Genomic DNA, 6,233 nt, shown 5'->3' on the forward strand with positions numbered 1-6,233 from the left:
ATGCTTTCCAAGAATTCTATATCATTTCCCATCAACAGTATGTCATCCACATACAATATGAGAAATGCTACAGAGCTCCCACTCACTTTCTTGTAAATGCAGGCTTCTCCATAAGTTTGCGTAAACCCAAACGCTTTGATCATCTCATCAAAATGAATGTTCCAACTCCGAGATGCTTGCACCAGCCCATAGATCGAGCGTTGGAGCTTGCAAACCTTGTCAGCATTCTTAGGATCGACAAAACCTTCCGGCTGCATCATATACAATTCTTCCTTAAGGAAACCATTAAGGAATGCCGTTTTGACGTCCATTTGTCATATCTCATAATCATAGAATGCGACAATTGCTAACATGATTCGGACGGACTTCAGCTTTGCTACGGGTGAGAAAGTCTCATCGTAGTCAACCCCTTGAACTTGTCGGTAACCCTTAGCGACAAGCCGAGCTTTACAGATGGTTACATTACCATCCGCGTATGTCTTCTTCTTAAAGATCCATTTATTTTCTATGGCTCGCTGATCATCGGGCAAGTCAGTCAAAGTCCATACTTCGTTTTCATACATGGATCCTATCTCGGATTTCATGGCTTCCAGCCATTTGTCGGAATCTGGGCCCGCCATCGCTTCTTCATAGTTCGAAGGTTCACCGTTGTCCAACAACATGATTTCCAAGACAGGGTTGCCGTACCACTCTGGTGCGGAACGTGTCCTTGTGGACCTTCGAAGTTCAGTAGCAACTTGATCTGAAGTTTCATGATCATCATCATTAACTTCCTCTCTAGTCGTTGCAGGCACCTTAGGAACATTTTCTTGAGTCGCACCACTTTCCGGTTCAAGAGGTAATACTTCATCAAGTTCTACTTTCCTCCCACTTATTTCTTTCAAGAGAAACTCTTTCTCTAGAAAGGATCCATTCTTGGCAACAAAGATCTTGCCCTCGGATCTAAGGCAGAAGGTATACCCAATAGTTTCTTTAGGGTATCCTATGAAGACGCATTTTTCCGATTTGGGTTCGAGCTTCTTAGGTTGAAGTTTCTTGACATAAGCATCGCATCCCCAAACTTTTAGAAATGACAGCTTAGGTTTCTTCCCAAACCATAATTCATACGGTGTTGTCTCAACGGATTTCGACGGAGCCCTATTTAAAGTGAATGCGGCAGTCTCTAAAGCATAGCCCCAAAATGACAGCGGTAAATCGGTAAGAGACATCATAGATCGCACCATATCCAATAGAGTGTGATTACGATGTTCGGACATACCATTACGCTGAGGTGTTCCAGGTGGCGTGAGTTGTGAAACTATTCCACATTTCCTTAAGTGTGTGCCAAATTCGTGACCCAAGTATTCTCTCCCACGATCTGATCGCAAGAACTTGATTTTTCTGTCACGTTGATTCTCAACCTCACTCTGAAATTCCTTGAACGTTTCAAAGGTCTTAGACTTGTGTTTCATTAAGTAGACATACCCATATCTACTCAAGTCATCAGTGAGGGTGAGAACATAATGATAGCCACCGCGAGCCTCAACACTCATTGGACCGCACACATCAGTATGTATGATTTCCAATAAGTTGGTTGCTCGCTCCATTGTTCCTGAGAACGGAGTCTTGGTCATTTTACCCATGAGGCATGGTTCGCATGTGTCAAATGATTCGTAATCAAGAGACTCCAAAAGTCCATCTGCATGGAGCTTCTTCATGCGTTTGACACCTATGTGACCAAGGCGGCAGTGCCACAAGTATGTGGGACTATCATTATCAACCTTACATCTTTTGGTATTCACACTATGAATATGTGTAACATTACGCTCGAGATTCATTAAGAATAAACCATTCACCAGCGGAGCATGACCATAAAACATATCTCTCATATAAATAGAACAACCATTATTCTCAAATTTAAATGAGTAGCCATCTCGAATTAAACGAGATCCTGATACAATGTTCATGCTCAAAGCTGGCACTAAATAACAATTATTGAGGTTTAAAACTAATCCCGTAGGTAAATGTAGAGGCAGCGTGCCGACGGCGATCACATCGACCTTGGAACCATTCCCGACGTGCATCATCACCTCGTCCTTCGCCAGTCTCCGCTTATTCCGCAGCTCCTGCTTTGAGTTACAAATGTGAGCAACAGCACCGGTATCAAATACCCAGGAGCTACTACGAGTACTGGTAAGGTACACATCAATTACATGTATATCACATATACCTTTAGTGTTGCCGGCCTTCTTGTCTGCTAAGTATTTGGGGCAGTTTTGCTTCCAGTGACCACTTCCCTTGCAATAAAAACACTCAGTCTCAGGCTTGGGTCCATTCTTTGACTTCTTCCTGGCAGCTTGCTTACCGAGCGCGGCAACTCCCTTGCCGTCCTTCTTGAAGTTCTTTTTACCCTTGCCTTTCTTGAACTTAGTGGTTTTATTCACCATCAACACTTGATGTTCCTTTTTGATTTCCACCTCCGCTGATTTCAGCATTGAATATACCTCAGGAATGGTCTTTTCCATCCCCTGCATATTGAAGATCATCACAAAGCTCTTGTAGCTCGGTGGAAGCGACTGAAGGATTCTGTCAATGACCGCGTCATCCGGGAGATTAACTCCCAGCTGAGTCAAGCGGTTATGCAACCATTTTCAGCTCTTCAAACATCTCATATGCTCTGTGTCGCTCAAAACGCTTTTGGAGCCCCGGTTCTAAGCTGTAAAGCATGCCGCACTGAACGAGGGAGTAATCATCATCACGTGACTGCCAAGCGTTCATAACGTCTTGGTTCTCTGGGATGGGTACATCACCTAGCGGTGCTTCTAGGACATAATCTTTCTTGGCAGCTATGAGGATGATCCTCAGGTTCCGGACCTAGTCCGTATACACTAGTAGAAAAAGGACCTAATGTGAGACACATTAGTGCCGGTTTGATTTTAGCCCGGTACTAATGGTACCATTAGTGTCGGTTCGAACGGCTATGCATTAATGCCGGTTCATGTTGAACCTTTAGTACCGGTTCGTGCCACGAACCGGTACTAAAGGGGTGATGGCAGGCTGGCGTCAGGCCGGGGCCCCATGATCACCTTTAGTACCGATTCGTGTCACAAACCGGTACTAAAGGGCTAACCTTTAGTACCGGTTTGTGCCACGAACCGGTACTAAAGGGGTTTGACCTATAGTACCGGTTTGTGACACAAACCGGCACTATAGGGCAATTTTCAAACTCTACCCCCCCACCCCCCCGTGTCGCCATTTCAGTTCTGAAAAAATTAAAAGAAAATGGTAAAAACTTCAAAAAATAAAATCCTTCGAGAGGTAGTTATATTACTACATCTACTCGTTAGGAAATTTTGAAAACTTAAATTTGGACATGTTTTGCAAAAAGTGTAGGGAAAATGTAAAACGGCTATAACTTTTGCATACCATGTCGTAAAAAACGTATAATATATCAAAAAATTCAGCACGAAAATCCGCATCCGATGGAGACCGCCTACGGCCTGTTTGCAATTTTTTAGAATCCTCAAATTCCAAAACGAAGAAAAGATATGGTCAAATTTCAGTTTTTTAAAAAAAATTGGTTAAATCTGGTCAAACTACTTATTCAAGAAGTATTAATGTTACTACATAATTATTCAAGAATATTAGTGTTACTAAATAATTATTTCAATTTTTTAAATTTTGGTCAAATCTGGTCAAACTATGGTCAAACTGTGGTCAAAGTATGGTCAAACTTATTCAAGAAATATTAGTGTACTAAATAATTACTGTTTTTTAGAATAATAGTTTCAAACTCAAACGGTGAAACGTGTGACCTAATGCTCAAGCTAAACTGCTGAGGGTTAATAGGATTGACAGCTTACATTTGTCAGGAAAACAACAAGTGCAGACTTGGAATGTAGGGGGAATAGAACTCTGAAGTTAAGCGTGCTCAGGCTGGGGGAGTGAGAGGATGGGTGACCGGCCGGGAAGTCAGGCGATTTGGAATGAGTGATCCACACTTGAGCAGTTAAGAGAGGTGATTAGAGACTAAATCATCAAATAATTCAGAAAAATTAAAAATAAAAAAAATTCCAAAATTTTCAAAAAAAATAAAAAAAACCTTTAGTACCGGTTGGTAACACCAACCGGTACTAAAGGTCCCCTATACCAGGGCGCGAGCTCACGCCACGTGGTGGCACTTTAGCGCCGGTTCGTGCCGAACCGGTACTAAAGGGGGGGGGGCTTTTGTGCCCACCCTTTAGTGCCGGTTATGGAACCGGCACTAAAGGCCCTTATGAACCGGCGCTAAAGCTCCGTTTTCTACTAGTGATAGTTGCTGCCATCATCTTTCAGCTTGGTTTTCTCTAGGAACGCGTTGAAGTTGAGGGCAACATTAGCGTGGGCCATTTGATCTACAAGACATAGTGTAAAGATTTTAGACTAAGTTCATGATAATTAAGTTCATCTAATCAAATTATTCAATGAACTCCCACTCAGATAGACATCCCTCTAGTCATCTAAGTGAAACATGATCCGAGTCAACTAGGCTGTGTCCGATCATCACGTGAGACGGACTAGTTAACATCGGTGAACATCTTCATGTTGATCGTATCTTCTATACGACTCATGCTCGACCTTTCGGTCTTCTGTGTTCCCAGGCCATGTCTGTACATGCTAGGCTCATCAAGTCAACCTAAGTGTATTGCGTGTGTAAATCTGGCTTACACCCGTTGTATTCGAACGTTAGAATCTATCACACCCGATCATCACGTGGTGCTTTGAAACAACGAACCTTCGCAACGGTGCACAGTTAGGGGGAACACTTTCTTGAAATTATTAGGAGGGATCATCTTATTTAAGCTACCGTCGTTCTAAGCAAATAAGATGTAAAACATGATAAACATCACATGCAATCAAATAGTGACATGATATGGCCAATATCATTTGCTCCTTTTGATCTCCATCTTCGGGGCTCCATGATCATCGTTGTCACCGGCATGACACCATGATCTCCATCATCATGATCTCCATCATCGTGTCTTCTTGAAGTTGTCTCGTCATCTATTACTTCTACTACTATGGCTAACGCTTTAGCAATAAAGTAAAGTAATTACATGACGTTTATGTTGACACGCAGGTCATAAATAAATTAAGACAACTCCTATGGCTCCTGCCGGTTGTCATACTCATCGACATGCAAGTCGTGATTCCTATTACAAGAACATGATCAATCTCATACATCACATATATCATTCATCACATCCTTTTGACCATATCACATCAAACGGCACATGCTGCAAAAACAAGTTAGACGTCCTCTAATTGTTGTTGCAAGTTTTTACGTGGCTGCTATAGGTTTCTAGCAAGAACATTTATTACCTACGCCAAAACCACAACGTGATATGCCAATTTCTATTTACCCTTCATAAGGACCCTTTTCATCGAATCCGATCAGACTAAAGTGGGAGAGACAGACACCCGCTAGCTACCTTATGCAACTAGTGCAGGTCAGTCGGTGGAACCAGTCTCACGTAAGCGTACGTGTAAGGTCGGTCCGGGCCGCTTCATCCCATGATGCCGCGGAATCAAGATAAGACTAGTAACGGCAAGTAAATTGACAATATCGATGCCCACAACTGCTTTGTGTTCTACTCGTGCATAGAAACTACGCATAGACCTAGCTCATGATGCCACTTTTGGGAAACATAGCAGAATTTTAAAATTTTCTATGCATCACCAAGATCAATCTATGGAGTCATCTAGCAACGAGGGAGAGCGGAAGCGTTCAAGAGAACGGGGTTGATGGAGTCGTACTCGTCGTGATCCAAATCACCGATGACCTAGCGCCGAACGGACGGCACCTCCGCGTTCAACACACGTACGGTTGGGAAGACGTCTCCTCCAACTTGATCCAGCAAGGGGAAAGGAGAGGTTGATGGAGATCCAGCAGCACGACGGCGTGGTGGTGGAAGCAACGGTGATCTCTGCAGGGCTTCGCCAAGCTCGGGGAGAGGGAGAAGTGTCACGGGAGGGAGAGGGAGGCGCCAGGGGCTAGGGTGCGGCTGCCCTCCCTCCCCCCCCCCCACTATATATAGGACCCCTGGGGGGCCGGCCCTAGGAGATGCAATCTCCAAGGGAGGCGGCGGCCAAGGGGGGTGGAGTGCCCCCCAAGCCAAGTGGGGCGCCCCCACCTCTAGGGTTTCCAACCCTAGGTGCAGGGGAGGCCCATGGGGGGTGCACCAGCCCACCAGGGGCTGCTTCCCCTCCCACTT

The sequence above is a fragment of the Triticum dicoccoides genome, chromosome 2A (genome assembly GCF_002162155.2).
Source record: "Triticum dicoccoides isolate Atlit2015 ecotype Zavitan chromosome 2A, WEW_v2.0, whole genome shotgun sequence".
In the NCBI taxonomy this organism is placed as follows: domain Eukaryota; kingdom Viridiplantae; phylum Streptophyta; class Magnoliopsida; order Poales; family Poaceae; genus Triticum; species Triticum dicoccoides.